Source organism: Pleurodeles waltl, chromosome 9 (assembly GCF_031143425.1).
Source record: "Pleurodeles waltl isolate 20211129_DDA chromosome 9, aPleWal1.hap1.20221129, whole genome shotgun sequence".
In the NCBI taxonomy this organism is placed as follows: Eukaryota; Metazoa; Chordata; class Amphibia; order Caudata; family Salamandridae; genus Pleurodeles; species Pleurodeles waltl.
In genome coordinates this window covers 500,888,947-500,906,173 of record NC_090448.1, presented here as the reverse complement: position 1 = coordinate 500,906,173, position 17,227 = coordinate 500,888,947, and the positions used below count along the sequence as shown (strand labels likewise).

The 17,227-nt window shown below is 42.4% G+C and overlaps 1 protein-coding gene across 1 annotated transcript in view; it reads right to left on the bottom strand.

Annotated features, from left to right (window-relative positions):
• Window positions 1-17,227, bottom strand: part of ESR2 (estrogen receptor 2) — a 1,043,222-nt gene that overhangs the window by 927,022 nt on the left and 98,973 nt on the right. The gene's annotated exons all lie outside the window — the stretch shown is intronic.

The following is a 17,227-nucleotide window of genomic DNA, read 5'->3' as shown; positions in this document are numbered from 1 at the left end:
AAAAGTTGCCTCCCTGCTTTTCGCAGTCCAATCCATTTTGAAATTGACAAAGAATCCACTGCTGAGTTTTCTTTTAAAAATATTAAAAGCTACGCTTGTTTACACCATTGCATATGGCAGTGAAGCACTTCGGTAGAAACTTGACACTTTTCTACACAATAACCTTGCAAAATCTATGGATCTCTATTTAGGCTGCCCCAAAACACATCTTCATCACAGATTAGGCCTGAGCTCCATTTAACCGAATAACATCTAGCGTGAAAATGTGCTTTCCTTAAATATGTACATACATTGCAAATGGCACAAAGTTCGGCATTAAACCACTGCGGCTCTCATTACAAGTTCGGCGGACAGAAAAGCCCATCCGCGAAGTTCCGACGAGTAGGTTGCCGCCAGTGTGGAAGCCACACCGCCGGGGCCATTAAAAGTTGGCCCAGTGGGAAATGGCCTACAGAATTGTCTCCAGCTCGTAATAGAGCCGATGGCAATGCTGTAGTGCGTATGGTGCACCTGTGCAAAGCAGACAGTGAACTTTTTGAGGGGGCTTCCCAGGGGGACCCCTGCACTGCCCATGCCACGTATAAGTGCTTTGTTGCTGTTTGAGAACTAAGAAAATATGTCCTCATTTCAGTTTTTTAGAGCACTAACCATAATTTATAGGGGAATAAGACTATCCTTTTTATAATTTCTAAAGGAAATGCTTTAGGTATTACCGTTTTGATTACATCAAGATGACATCAGGTGTGCCACACATTTGTAATAAGTTGTTGATTAGAATACTAGTGGGGAGGCAAATGTCAGGAGCACAAATTTGGATAATTGAGGGCAGAGAGGAGAATGCAGAGGCAACAAAGTCAAAACGCCGGGCAGGCAGGAGGGGCAGTAGCAGCACAACGGACCATGGCAGGCAGGAGAAAGGAGAGCAGGGGCAACAAACTAACCATGCAGGACAGGCAAGAGAATCTGTGGCAATATAACAGACCATTGAAGGCCAAAGAAAGAGGCAGTGGCAGAAGAACCATACATGCCACAAGACCCGATTCAGGAAGGAGACTCCTAATGTTTTTAAGCCCAAAAGGGCTTTAATATTTTATTTTTGGGGGAAAATCTGTCCCTTACCAAGTTCAAACTGTTGGCAAGTATGGTACATTGGATCATTGAGTGGAGGAGGAATGGAGTAGTAACATGGACTCTAAAAACAGAGGGTGGGAGAGAGATGGGCAGGGGAACCAAACTGACCTTGTTGGGCAGGCATCAAGGGTTGCAGCAGCACAATACACCATGCAGGGCAATTGGAACAGCAGTGCAGCGCAACAGACAATGGAGAGCAATTGGGAAGGGACAGGGCCATGCACATGGACAACAGAGAGCAGAGGGGAAAGAGGCAAGGTCAGCAAACTGACCATATTGAACAGACAGGAGGGACAGTTGCAGCATTATGAACTTTGAATGGCAGGAGCGAGGGTGCAGGAGCACAACAATGGACCAGACACGGCAGAAGGAAGGGGATAAGAGCCAGCACATGGTAAATAGAGGGCAGGGGACAAGGCTGGAGCAGCAAACTGACCATGGAGGTCAGGCAAGAAGGGCATGGGAAGCACAATACACCATGGAGGGCAACAGTGAGACCATAATGGCACACACAGATGATGGAGGGAAGGTGGTGTCAGGACTCCCAAGGTGCCTCCTGTGTTATCTGTCAGCATCCCCAGGGATTAGGGTTAAATCATATCTCTGTTCTTGGTTAAACCTTCATGTTTCTAAGTAAACGTAATGTGCTGTGTTACACAATTCGTTTTATCAACGCTTGTTTTACCAATGCTGTTTGCTAATGTGAGCAGGTGTAGACATGTGCTTCTAATTGGGTGTGGTGTAGACATGTGCTTCTAATTGGGTGTGGTGACTCATCCACATGTAGAAACTCAACTGCTTTCCTGATTGGCTATAAATAGCAGAGTGAAGCATGCCTCCCTGCTTGGCCATGTTTTGCTCCCTGATCTCAGCATCTGATTTGGCAGTCCAGCCCATGCTGTCATCCTCATATTCAGGACTTTTGAGGCAATTATTTTCTTTGTTCCTGTACCAGCTGACACCAGGCATTCCTCCAGCACTCCAGAATAGACGACAGCTAAGTGACTAGTATTCTCCAGGGAGTTCATTCTTTGAGCGCTGCGCTTTCCTAGAACAGGTGGTGTATTTCAGACCTCGTATTTTGGCAAATGCATTTCTGAACATTCTACATTATTGTTGTAGTTACTTGCCTAAATGTGCTTCAGAAAATCTGCTTGAGCACAAGTACTACAAAAAGTGACAGTGGAATTTTAAAAGAGCATTTATGTGACTTTTAATTCTCTAATAGCTTAACTCTTGCATTTAAATTGTGTCATTCATGCCTGTGTTTCAGGTTTGAGGAATTTGGTTTTGAAGGGTTTTTCACACACACACACACACAGTGAAACCAAACCAAGCTGTGCCAACCTAACTGTTAAAACCCAGAGTGGACATTTGTATTTCTTGGATTGTTTTTGTTCCTTTTAGTTTAACTCTATGCATGCAGGAAAGTTACATGTGATATAATTAATGCCCTTGTTTGTCTTTCTTGTGCATGATACATGCAACCACAGTTCTAATTGTAGTGTGCAACAGTGAATCTCTGTGAAGCCACCCCTAGTGTCACAGTACTTATTGTTATGGTACTCAGTTTGGGTTTTTGGTAATGCAGTGTTTGTTATTGTGCCAACAGTTATTATTATCCAAGAAAAGTGCTGGAGCACCCCGGTGTTCTTCTACCACTCCCGTTCCCATATCAGAAAGAGAGATTCAGTTTCAAGTAAGTTGAGTGCACTAACTCTACTATCATTCTTTCAACAATGACTTCCCCCCACCCCTCGAAGATACAGGGTACCTGGCTGGACCGGCAAGACGTGGCAGTGTTTTGTCTCTTTCTCTACCACTCCACCTTTCGTTTTGGGACACCTGCCGGGGTTTCTGTGTCCACCAGGAAGTGGCGAGAGGTGTTCCAGGTGGTCGGGGGCATACCATTGCGCCTGCAGACATCCTGCTTTTCTAGTGAGTGGCCCCGTCTCAACATAAAACCAATTCACAACATACAGGGCTGCCTGGACGATGGATTCCTCAATGGGTACTTTCAAAGTTTTAGCACAGGCTTTACCAGCTGATCAGGATGCTCCATCTTTATTAGATTTAACTAGGGCCCTAGCGGGATGACAGAAGGAAGATATTTTCCTTAAAGCAAGAGAACCCGGAGTTGCAAACTTAACTACAGCGTAATAAACCACAAGACACCCCCTGGGGAGGAGTCAAACTAAAACAGATGTCCAGTACTTCAGGCCCCTCGGTTTGACTCCTCTAATCATGTTCCTAGACTGGATTCAGGCCCAACAACTTCCACCACACAACCAATGCAGGTAATGGTCACAACACCAACTCTATAAACTTCCTAGTGGGCCTAAGTATGTATCAATGGTGCACTCTCTACCCCTTTACAGACACATTGTGGGATACAACAGGGGTGGCCTCTTTTCCAGCTCCTGTTTGCACTAGTTATCAGGCCAATTGCAGACTGGATCATGCAGTATGCCGAGGCCCGGGGGTTTGGGGACCAGGTGGTCGAGAGGACAGAAATGCTGTATATGAGGAGAGCATCCTATTCATTGTGCAGCAACCCATGTTTTCCATCCCAAGAAGGAAGATGGGCTAGACTCACTTTTACCATTATGGGAAGAGAAGCCCTTTTTATAATGATGATCCTTTATGTCATCCAGAAAAAACTCTACTTACTCCCCCCGACAATCCTTCCCTTCACTGCAGCAAGCACTGACACGATTCCTATGAGTAGGAGGGCTGGGATTCCCCAACTCCATTACTGTGTGTCTCAGCTTGCTCCCATGAACGACTGGCTATTTAGCGATAGGAGTGACACAGCTGTACACATAAAGCTTCAATAACTGGAACCACAGAACCTATATGCATTTACCAACAAAATCCCACATTCGTTACCCAAGGTCATGGGAATTGCATTTGAGTTGGAAGGCATCAGTCACACATATTGGATGGCAGGGTATGGTAACTGTAAAGACCACTTTGTGGTATAGTACACTTCTTAAGCAGGCTACTAGATTATCTGAGTTCCAGCTATAAGACTGCATCTGGACTTCTAAGCTTGGTGATGTTTGGCCAACCGACCATATGAAATCCTTGGAAAACTACCTGCCGATTTTGCTGTTCAAAATGGCTAGTTTTTTTTACAAGCAAGTGATTTAATTCAGGCCCCCTCCAAAATGTTATAGCAAGGAATAGGGGAGCAAGAGCTGCAGAGCTGAGTGCCAGGGTTTGGGATTATGCGCTTATTTCAGAGAGACTTTCTGATCCACAAAACATAGTTTTGTTTTTTAAACGTGCAGATTTTTAAGCATATGAATTATGTGGCAAATGCAGCAGGTACATAATTAGACAGAGAACGCCACAAAATCACATAATTCCAGTGATCCTGCTAAAATATGGAAGTATAATAATGATTTACATATTCGTAATGCTTTGTGCCTCAGTCAGGGTCCTTGTAGCACTTTAAATACACAGGTCACTATTTCACGCTGAGCTATTTACTACTAAGATTAAAATTTGTGACTCTGTGCTCACAAACAGCCAACTGCAGTGACAGCATTAGGCAACTGAGATTTCACAATGGAAAAGAGTACATTTCCAACTGATCAGTTTAACTTGTGTAAGCTATTTTATATGTGGTTACCTGGAAGTGAAAACAATAAATAGTTACAGAATATGTTGCTCTTTTAGACACTTCTTTGACCCCATCACTCCTCTCACTGACTCCAACACATAGCACCTAGGATGATAGTTCAAATACTGCTTTATTGGGACTTTGACTTCTGCATGTAAATTAAGGCAGCCTGGAAATGCAGAAAATGTGCCAAATTAACAAACTTGCACTTCCAGGCCTTCTTCATTTACAAATAGTTGCAGAGGCATTAGCGTCCCCCGGGAATGCAAGGGGTCACACCTCACAATCTGAAGACCTCTGCTCTAGAGGCAAAGATCACAATGGAGCCATGTTGGAAGAGTGATACATAACGCAGTATGGATTCCTGATCATTAGCTACCCAGATCTCCTCATGCCTCTCAGGGGAAAGTAGGAACACGACCTAGGTACTCTAGACGATGGTGAGCGGACCAAAGCCAAAATCGTCCCGAAAGCTCTGTCCATTTCAGCCAGACTCAGACTTATCCAGTTTAATTATCTACACTGTGTCTACTATCATCCCAACAGGTTGTGGTAAATGGGAAGAGCTCCGTTGGCCACCTGCTGATGCAATACTCCTCAGGTGACACTCTTGCACACCATATGAAGTTGCCCGGTATTGCCACATACTGGGCTAATATACATTTACAGCTTGAGAGCTTATTGTGCTGTAAATTTCTATTAGAACCTAAGGTGGCCCCGCTGAAGATATGTACAGAGGGGAAGGTGGCTGCAGTGCTAATCTATTGATTGTTCCGGGATTCTTAATTGCAAAGCACAACATTGGTAAACACTGATGAAGTTTTGTACCCCCCACCAGCCCAGAGATGGTGAGTGGAAGGGAGGCAGAGATAGCTGATCTCCTGCGGAGGAAACAGTGTGGAAAGCTAGAGGATGCCCAGATAAATAATTTTAATATTGGTCTAAATCGTCACAATTTAGTGACAGTTAGTGGGGAACATCTGGAGAAAAATCAATTTTTCTTTCTTTTGGAGACTCTTTATGTTGGCCTTTATATTGGAATTGTAATCTATATTTGTCACAAACTACTTTATTTATATGTGGTATTTGTAGTAAAAATGCAAATAAAAGAATTATCAAAAATACTTTGGAGATAAATTATGATGGCTAGCCTTTGACTAACTCTTGATCCCTCAATACAAGAAGTGCTTCGTATATTATGTAATCCTTTTGACCAATCTTCCTTCATAGACATTTTCCCACAGAAGCTATAGATTCTTGCCATATCTCATTTAACTTATGCAAATACTCTCTACCACTCTTATGTGTCATGCTCTTCCTAAACCGCAAAGCATGGCAGCAAAATAGGCTCTATGAATTCACCCATGGAAACGCCTCACAACTACTCTGCAGTTGGTTTACTAACTCCGTGTAGCCAGTCAGTCCACCTTCTAGTTATTCTGCATTACCCGGGTGGCTATTCACAGAAAGGGTCCATGCTTCATTCATTCATTCATGTAAAGCTTCAAACCCAGAGCAGACCCCTCTACTCTAGTCCAGCACTCTGACTGATCAGCCCCCACTACAAGAAGAAAAGTATTAGGTGGTGAACCTCGTTCTACATACAAGTGGCACACCTTTGGAATTCCTTCCACTAGACAATACATATCCAAATTCACTTGGATTTCAGGTAGGGGTAAAAAAAAACTGGCAAATTTCAACTGATAATGCAGGATCACATAACCAATAAAGACTTCAAATTGCCTCCATAAGGGAAGTATGGACATCGGACGGCTCAGGACCACATCCACCTAAGACCTAGAGCCTTTTCCCTCAGAATCACTTGCCCCACTATCACTGGCACTTCATTCCACACCAGCCATAAACACTGCTGCATGATAACAGCAACACACAATGTGCAATCACCTGTGCCTAAATGAGAACATAAAACGTTTCCCAACTCGGCTACACTTGCAACTCACACTCTTCCAAACAGACACAACAGTTATATAAAGAGTGCACATCTGTTCAGTTTTACTCCTCTTTTCTGTACTACAAGCTTAGGCACAGTGACAGAAGACTGGATAGAAGCACCAAAAATGTGTCACATAATCAACTCCCATTGTTGGAGTGTAGCTTTTATAATCACTATTAACATGAAATGCTTGCAAATTAATGAATAATGAAGCTGCATAGAAAACGTGATAGAAGAAAATTTATGTGCACGTTTGAATTGTGCCCACGGGGAATGGCCAACAATGTATACGATGATTAATGAAATTGACTAATAATGACATAGTAATGTACTAATGCATGATTTTATATTAGCATTGAGAGTTATATGTTAAGGTTTTGCTAAATTAATCAATAGGCCTTAGTTAGCAAGGGTCTGGGCCTGGCTGCCTGGTCTCATATTAAATGTGTTTTTCTAACGTGCAATGTGCTGTCTTTCTGAAGGACAGAAAATCTTACTTTTCCAGAAGCTAGAGATGTGTGTGTAACGGTAGCAAAATTCTTTCTCATGAGACCCGACTTGCACAAGGAGACATTACTGCCGACTGCAACAGTGTAATTCGCAACAGGTACAAGGTCGCCTAAACTGGTAAAGACAATGGGGCTACTGACTGAAGCGAAGAGTGTAACTTTTCTCACCTGACATTCTACCCATTGAAGACATAACTCACAGGAGCCAATAAACTGCATGAAAACTGTCTTAAGTAAAAAAAAATCTGGTAAGGTGATCAATGGATCATTGGAAAGAGATAACGTTGCACCAAACATTGACCAATTGGAAATTAGAGATTTGTTTCGACAAGTTTAATACAACGGGATGACACAAGGAGAAATCAGCCATTGCGTGCTTTTTATCCTGCCATTCTATGCCATTCTCCCGAAGCCATTGCGAGCCATTACGTGCCCTTTACTGAGACATTCATACTGTTACTCTGATATTCTGCTTTGAGACTTTGTTGTTTGATATTTTAAGCCATCCTCACCTCTCTTGCCTTGCCAGATACTTGCTTCTCCTCCTTATGAGGGAAGTATTCCTACTTGCCCTATCCTGACAAGACTTTGCTGTTCTATCCTAGCTGATGGCGACTAAACTGATGTTCTGAGGACAAAGATTGACTCTGTATGCTGACCCATTACGGAGGGTAACTATATGATGGTAAAATTGTAATTGTCTGTTTGCCTTTCCTTTCTAGGTACCAACTGCTCTTTTGATAGGGGCCATAGTTAGATGTTTTCTAAATTTGTGTTGCTAAATTGTTTTGCATGAAGCCCAACATGCTGATGCTAATTAGAGGTTAGTTGAGGAATTCTCCAATATTGGGTGCAAATAGACAAATGACTGAAATCTTTGCTCTGTTGACTAACGCGCTAATGATACTCTGCTAAAGTTGATGCATGTTGACGTCGTGCTTTGTTCTAATGTTCATGATCTTTGCTTTGATGAAGTCTTATTCAAGCTGCCATATTGTGACATTGTTGATGTGTTTTCTGGTATTGAGACTAATAAACTTACTAGTAGAGTGTAACATATAGGGAATAAATAACATAAATCTTACATAATTCATGTGGTTATTCATGGCTGAAGGGCCATGGTGTGCTTCGATTCTTACTAATGACATTAACTAATTTGATTGATTTGTTATTGTGAATATTGATGAGGTTATCGATTTATTGACTGAAATGCTAATGAGGTATCTCGTCTTAAGGTGTCTCCAATCAGGGTCAAAAGGTTCATTGGCCTAAAACGAGTCCCTGTGCAAGTAAATTATCTAAAGTGGGACGCGTTATCACCCTCAAATGAGAACACTCTGGCGTGTTGCACACTACCCTTTCGTCAAGGCATTTCAGCAATGAGAAACGTGCTACAACTAACATACAATACAAAATATGTTGTTAGAGCAAGTCTATCTTTCTGTAAAGGTTAGTGAGGGGCTTAGTATGCTATTTCAGAGATCTGTGTAATGTGCAAATCCATAGATTATAATCTCAAATTATTACCATTGGGATGAGTTACGTTAACATCTATAACCCACCTAAAGGTACTTCAAATGTACAACATTTTCTCATTTTCTCCTCATGCCTTGAAGATTAGGAAGAAAGAACGGCTGTGTACAATTTGATTAAAAAACATTTACCTAAATCTTAGAGGTCTGTAAGGTCTTTGCATAACTGGTAAATCGCGGTTTCAGTAAAATAGTGTGGCGGGCTAAGGCTAGCGCTGCAGAGGTCTTGGTGTGTGTAACCTGCAGATCGAGATTTCAATTGCATGTACAGGTCAGCGCTCTAATAATGGGCATGTAACCTCTAGGTCACACATTAAAAATCCCAGTGATACAGCTCAGCAATTCATCTTCTACAGGGATCTGTATCTTACTCGCTTTTTACAGATTTGATTTCCAGGATGCTCAACTCGTTCCTTCATCCTTCCAGAGGTGGATAGATTCATTGAATTGACATGGGTAATAAAACAACTGATATAACAAGGCTTGGCAGTCTCATTTTAATATAAAAAATATGTCCTATATAAGAGGGACTTAAATGCGACTTTCTATAGATTGTAAGTAGGTATTTCACCTGCTTCCCATTCATTATCCCTTCTTGACCCCTTTCAAACAGCAGAAACGTAGGTCTCCAGTAAAAAAACCTGCGAAATGTCTTTGAAAAATGCTGGTTTGTAGTAACAATGATTGCCTTCTAAGAAACCAGAAAAGTATGGAGGAATAGGTGTATTGTTACTTTTTCTACGGAACAAAAACAAGAGACTTCGATATGTCTTCCCCTGATAGTTCATAAGCCCCCAAAACAAAATAATACAAAATGTTTATTTGTGCATCCCTTTTTTCTCGTCCAGGAAACAACAGGGATATTTTAACATACGTGTGGCCCTCTACCCATTGATCCCAAATTAATGAAATAATCAGTTTCATCTTCTCGAATGGTTTTCTGCATTCGCTTTTATCTGAGCAGTTAGTTAGCTGTTAATGATGAAGTCACTCCCTTAATGCATCACTGCCTTGCTGGAGGCAGATATCAAATGTTGAAAACACTTTAAAGGTTTAGGGGGACATATCCCCTAAAACACCCTATGTTTCCTAGTATCTCTGGTACTATCAAATACTGTGCTCATGGAACCTGGTTAATAAAGCTTTCTGACATGAGAATACCATCTGTGTCACTGGGACATGTACAATGAACAGGGGTAGCACTATACAGTTTGTTAATCTATCGTAGTTGGACAGGTCGTTTTCTCTGCTCCAAAAGAGAGGACAATGCCTTCTGGTCTGCCCATGTAATGTTCTATTTGTGTGTCATGCACTGTCCCTGCTCTGGCATCCCTGTGAGTATGCATAATGTGTGTTCTTGTAGTTGTGCCTGTGCTGTAGACAGTGGGATTCCTTTTCGATAGTTCATGGTTTTACATGGCACAAGTGGTAATACAGCCTTGTGACACAGTAGAAGTGTATTCCCTACAATCGTGAGATAAATGGTGTTACACCAGGCACTAGAGTTTGGAAGAGAAGGAGTCATGTCTTCCTTTATAAATTCCATCTGACCTATTTAACAAGGAACTGCTGATTAGTCCCTTCTGTGTTCTGTAGTTTGGGTGATGGTAAGTAAATGAGGGGGGAGTCAGGCGATTCAGTTGAGGGAGTAAACCTTCTAGGGAGGACACAGGGCCTTTTGTCTTTCCTCAAGTGACTCGTCTGGGAAGGCTCATGACAGCCAGGTACTGAGCTTCAAATTTATTGTGCTCATGATATGGGTAATACTGCCTGAAGCCGGCATCATCACTAAGTGCTGTGAGGCTAATCACCATCCACAAACACTTGTCAGCACTGCAGAAAGAAGATAGCATTTTGAAAAGAAGCCACCTTAAACTGGTTCCTAAATTGTAGATAGTGGCTCCACTTGTGCTTTCTGAAAACTATGCATCAAAGTGGCACCCAAACCTAATCACTGTGTTCCAGTGCCAAGCTGCGTCATTGATCAAGGTTGAGTGAACTCCCCATCATACTCAAAAAGCTTCTGTGATTCAATAGTGATTTTGCTGACATGGACTCTCGCAGAGGCCAGGGGACATTGCTTGCAATCTGCATCACTTGCTGCAGAAGCTGGACAGCTGGCTGAAGCCTGTGAACCTGCCTTTTGAGATGTGAGAAGAGAGCTCATTTTTCCACAAGAGCTGTCTGCCTTAGGAAGAGAAGTCCAGCTGCCAAATCAAGGAGAGGACTCATGCATTCCATCTACAACTTTGTCATGTTGCACTTGATGCCCTAGGTGTGACATGTATGCCTAGACATGAGTCTCATGCTCACAGTGCCTTGGGATTTAAGCTATACCTCAATGATGAGACCTCAGTAGGTAGGTTCTGGTCTGGGGTTGCTTGTCATGCGTTCTGGAAGTGACCTGGTCAGGCAGTTCAGGGTGGACCAAGTCTGATTTGCAGAAGACTGATCTCTGTCTTGAGTGGCTTTGTGGGTCAAAATCAATGGACTCAAATGTAACCCCAAGTGTTTGCCAGTGTTTGAAGGTAATTCAAGCATTCCATCTATCACTTTACATTGTTGCAGGGGTCCTGGAGAGAAGTGACCCAGAAGAATCAGAATGCCATGGGAATGTGTCCAGGGCAACCCTACATGAACCTAAGGGGCTCTCAAGTTTTCTGCTTTACCAACGAACCAGGGGCCAGATGTATCAAGGGATTTTACCCATTCTGTGCCTATGGTAAAAAGCTTTCGTACATATTGCCCAAAGTTTGTAAGCAATGATCCGCCAGAGCTTCTATTCCTGGGACCACAACAGAGGAAGCTGGAGGACCTGTGGTGATTGTGGCTTTGCCAGACCTGAGCACCTCACTCCAATACCACAGACCATAGGGAAAGGATTCCCCACTATGAGGGCTTGAACCACTATCTGATGTGCCTTCACCATAGCCGCAGTAGTATTCACCGGCCAACACAGAAAGAAGGAGGTGGGGCTGCTCAAATGAGGCCCGGGCAAGAAGTGTGGCTTCATGCTCATTGCAGAAAAAAATAGCCACACACACAAACTTGGAAGCTCAGAGCGCAGACCATTCTCAGGTAAAACCAAAACATCTGTGAAACATTGAATTTGAATTGGACAAACAAACTTTGGTAAGGCTTTGAAAGATAACTGTAATTTGTGCACAAGAACAGCCTAGATAAGGATTATGACTGACTTATCAATCACAGATTGTAGCAAGGGTACTCTAATTTGCCAATGTGAGATTGTACCTGAGTTTAAGTCTTGGACTTTCTGTTTCTCTGTGTCATGAATCCCATAGAGCTTTTATTGTACATCCCAGTAGGTCTATGTTTCCTTTTAGTACTGTATTACATTTTAGTGTGATCAAAGTACTTCTCTTCTCTTTACAAACAAGCACGCTGAGATTCAAGTGCAGTAGGGGTGTACTTGGCCCAATCTGCAACACCATAGTAGGAAAGCCTCCAAGCCACCAGTGATGAACGGCCTCAAATACAACAGTTGATATCCCATACCACCTGCTTGTCCTGTAGTCTTCCAGATGGGTTCTGACAAAGTTTGAATTAGTTTGTTTTCTTTGTGACTCAGGGCCATGGTGTTTCATGCACCTGGAATGCTCTTTTAATTGTTGTCTGAAAGAAGCGTATCTTGTATGGGAGCCCCCCCTCATATTTTGTGATGTCACTGCTTCCTTGGTCAAACAAGTGTGGCAAATTATGGAAAAAGTCTATCGGAGCGCACAGTATACTAAAATGCATAGTAGAGGCTGTGAAGCAAAGAACTGATTGATTAGGTAAGGAAGGAGAGCTGTTTGAAATTCAGGAAACATGTGAAAAGAAGGGACGACTATGTCAACCAGTACTTTGAACTATTCCAAATAAAACAGGTGCATCCACTATTACTCCACTATTATTGATATCATGATGTTAAAAGGAATGGGTACACTATTTTGCGAATTGCTGTAATAATAATGCAAAAAATAGCCAAAAGAGCTTAGGGCCAGATGTAGCAAAGGGTTTTACCCATTCTATGTCCATGGGAAAATGTGTTCGTACATATGGCCCTTAGTCCTCACAAGAGATATACAAAGCGCTACATTGATAACAAAATGTAATCAAAACACCAAATAAATGCCTTATTATATTACTAAAAATGCTGTGGCACAAAGGTAGTATGTATGTATGTGTGTAAGGATGTATGTAAATATGTATTATTACCATCACCATTATTAGTAGTAATAGTATTATTATTAGTTGTAGTATTATTATTAATAATAACAATACACACAGTAATAATATCCCCTTAGTTTTTTTTGAAGACTCAGTAAAACAACACAATTTTGTCAGTGCATAAATGCACAAAAGAGCAGAGAATACAACATTAACACAATGTTATATCACAACACATAATATTACATTTAATCACAACACACAGCAAAACATAGCATGACATGGGGTAACATAGCAAAAAAAAACACAACCAAAAATGGTATTTCATAGAAGTGCACCACTTTTCACACATGAATGAGTTGTGAAATGCATGTGGCAGAGATTACAGAGTGCACATTCTAAGACTCCTCCCTTAAAAGGTATTATCTGTCTTCTCCTTAAACAATTAATTCATCTAGTTAGACCTGGCATCCATGGCGTAGTCTCCCATGTCTTTTAGCCTCTGCTTCCTATGTTGTGACTGTGTGCTGGACTGTTTTTGCTGGGTTTGGTACTCTGGGCACTTTACCACTGCTGACCAGTGCTAACGTGAAATTGCTCTCTGTGTAAACTGTATGTGTATTTTGCTTTTCCATGATTAGCATATTTGATTTGCTAGTGAGTCCCTAGTATAGTGCACTAGAGGTGCCAGGGGCCTGTAAATCAATTGCTACAAATGAGCCTGCAGCACTGATTGTGCCACCCACATGAGTAGCCCTGTAAACATGGCTCAGACCTGCCACTGCAGTGTCTGTGTGTGCAGTTTTAAACTGCCAATTCGACCTAGCAAGTGTTCCTTCTTGCCAGGCCCAAACCTTCCCTTTTTGTACATGTAAGACGCCCCTAAGGTATGACCTAGGTAGCCTCATGGCAGGTGCAGTGTATGTAAAGGTAGGACATGTACTGATGTGTTTTAAATGTGCTGACGGAAAATACTGTCAAATTCGGCTTTCACTGTTGCAAGGCCTATCTCTCCCAGAGGTTAACATGGGGACTGCTTTTAAGTGCAGTTTCCCATTGGGTGCAGATCAAGATATGGAGTTTTGGGGTCTCTGAACTCACAATTTAAAAATCCAACTTTTAGTAAAGTTGTTTTTTTGATTGTCAGTTTGAAAATGCCACTTTTTTAGAAAGGGGGTGAGAGAGCGTAGTTTAAATATCATATTTTATAGACGTGAAAAGCTTACATTTGACTAAACACTATTAATAATTAAAATGTATTAATAAACGCAAAGATTTACTCATTTATGAACACTAATGCTGAATTAATAATAATTATTCAGTTATATGAATTATTACGATCAAAACTGTATTCATTAGAACTCGTATGTCTTAAGTTAGCATGAGTCGCGAACTAGCTGTGTATCTCTCATTTAAAAGCGTATTTTTCTGTTTCTCCAGTGTGCGGACTTGCAAATAACCATGACCCAGCTATTGTTCTTTCTGTACTAGTTTGAAACATGAAGGAATTTTCTCATCCGCATGCTAGCAGCTTTTAGTATAAAATTATGTGCTTCGAAACATTAATGGACACTTACAAGGACAATGAGACGAGGGAAAGAGAACTTTTAACCTGAGACGTGTGCCAAGATGGTGAAGTAACCCCAGACGTACCACCTACGAAAATGCTGATTATGAAGACCAATTGGGAGACAAATTAATATCAAGACATGACAAATGCATTACTTAATGTATAATTTGATTGGTTGCCAATTGTGGGGTGTAGTTATTAACCAATAGAATTTTGGGGGAATGTATTACGAAAAAGGGATAAAAACTCATGACACAAGGGACGAGAGGTATTAGGTAGGGAATGATATTGATTGCATCCAGAAACTCTGTCACTCTTTTTGGTGATCTGAGACTTAGACAAAATTATCCTAGCCCATAGACTGCCCTTTACACTTTCCTCCTTAAGAGGAGAGTGTCCCTTGCTTCTAATTTAGATAGATTGACGGTGAACTAACTGATGTCCTGAAGACGAAGACTGTTCCTGTATGCTGACCTATCTCGAGGAGGGTAATTATTAATGCTAACGGAATCTATTTGCCTTTTCTTTCTAGGTACCAACTGCTGTGTATGTTTAATTAGGTATCTTAGTTAGATGTTTTCCAAATTGATGTTCTAAAATTGTTTTGCATGAAGCCCAACATGCTAATGCTGATTTGAGGTTAGATGAGGTATTCATTTGACGGACGGAACTGACGTGACTGACATGTAGCTATGCTGAACTGATATTCTATGGTTTATTATGCACCATGATCTATTCTTTGCTAATGTATCTATCCTATGATTCTGATCATCACATTGTTGAAAGTTCATCGTAGTTGCCACTTTGTGATTATGCTTTTATGCTTCTTGGTTTTGAGATTAATACGTTTATTATTAGATTGTAATCAATAGGGAATAAATTCACAAAATCTTCCTTCAAGGTGTGGTTATTTGAGTCTGAGAACTAATGAATGCGCCGAAGGTTCATTGATGGTTTTTGTGAAATATATTTTGATGCTTGGTAATCTCGTCTTACGGAGACTCACCACTGGGTCCAAAGGTTCATCGACCTAAAACGAGTCCTGATGTGTATAAATTGACATAGACGGACGCGTGAACAGGGGCATTTTCTTGCTTCTGCCTGCTTGTGTCTGGGTCAGACTGACAGTTGGGCTGGTGTGAATTCCCTCTAGACAGTGACATAAAGGGAGCTGGGATGTATCCTGCATATCCTGATGAGTCTCCAGGGCTAGAGTAGGGAGGGAGGAGCTGCCTCTTACACCTGAATGGATATGCCTGTCCTCACACAATGCAGTCTCCAACCCCCTGGTGTGTGTCTGGGGTCAGGCCTGAGCAAGGTAGAATCTTGTCAACAACAGAGACTTTCCTTTGAAATTTGCCTACTTCAAAGGAGAAAGGAGTATAAGTGGACCCAATCCCTCAGACTTTTAGAACACTTCTGGATCAAGAGGAACCTCTGCCAAGGAGAAGAGCTGAAGAGCCTGAGGAGGAGTACTGCCCCTTTGCAGTGTGTGCTTTGCTGGGTTGGCCTGCAGTTTCTGCTGCTGCCTTTGAGAGGGCAAAGACTGTACTTTGCTGTGTATCATGCATGAGAAGATTCCCCAAGGGCCTGCCCTGGGCCTGCCCCCTGTTTTGAAGTATCGGGGCCATCAAAGATTTCCTCTACCAGCACCTGGACTCTTTTACTGAGACTCCTACCCTGCCAAGTGCTCCCTAATCCAGTCCCATGGCCCTTGAAAGGAGAAGCTGGTGAAAAACCAAGAATAACCAAGTGCACTGACTTCAGACTCTGCCAGGACTGACGCCGGTGCTGGATCCTGCGACACCGTCTGCAGCTGAAGCCATGGTCCCCGCTGGAAGTGCAATGACCTTGCAGACCCGATGCCAGCTCCCCAAAGCCCATGACTCTGTGAGTTCCGATGTGCTGTGTCACCAATGTCTGTGACACCCAACTCCGTCACAGCGCCTGCAGCCTCGTGGCTTGACCGCAACCCTGTGGGATCGACGTACCACGCTGTGACTGCCTGATATTGATCCCGCCGGAATGCGAGGAACTGACACTTGCCACCGAGGACGCCTCACCTCCACAGCTCCGCAGCAAGGACTCGATGCCTTGCACTGACGCCTCCACTCCTTTGCTCTGCGGCACCGGAACTGATGCCACATGGTTACAGCGATGCCTTGATCCTCGACTCCGTGCACCAGCTTGTTTCCTCATTTTCACAAGGTACTCTATCTGGGGGTCCATGCGACTGGCACCATCGGCGTCCGATTGTTGGGAACAACTCTGCAATGATGCTGTGATATCACCAAATCGAAGCGTTTGTGTTTCTAAACTCTATATTGAAGTTTAAAAGCTTTAAAAATTCATAACTGTGCTTGTGTATGTTGGATCTTTGTCGTTTTGGTTTTGTTTTACTCAGATAAATATTGGCCATTTTTCTAAACTGCTGCTGAGTGTTTTTGTGGTGTTTTCAGTGTGCTAGTGTGTGTGCTGGAACAAATACTTTACACATTTCCTCTGAGATAAGCCCGACAGCTTGTGCCAAGCTATCAAGGGGATGAGCAGGGATTATCTTAGGTGTGTATTTCCCTTACCTTGACTTGAGTGAGGGTCCCTACTTGGACAGAGTGCATACTGACTGCCAACCAGAGACCCCATTTCTAACACATCTCATCAAGCGAACATTATCAACTTTTCACCGGCTTCAGGTTTTCCCTATCAAACCTTGAGTACATGTCAAAAGAAGGG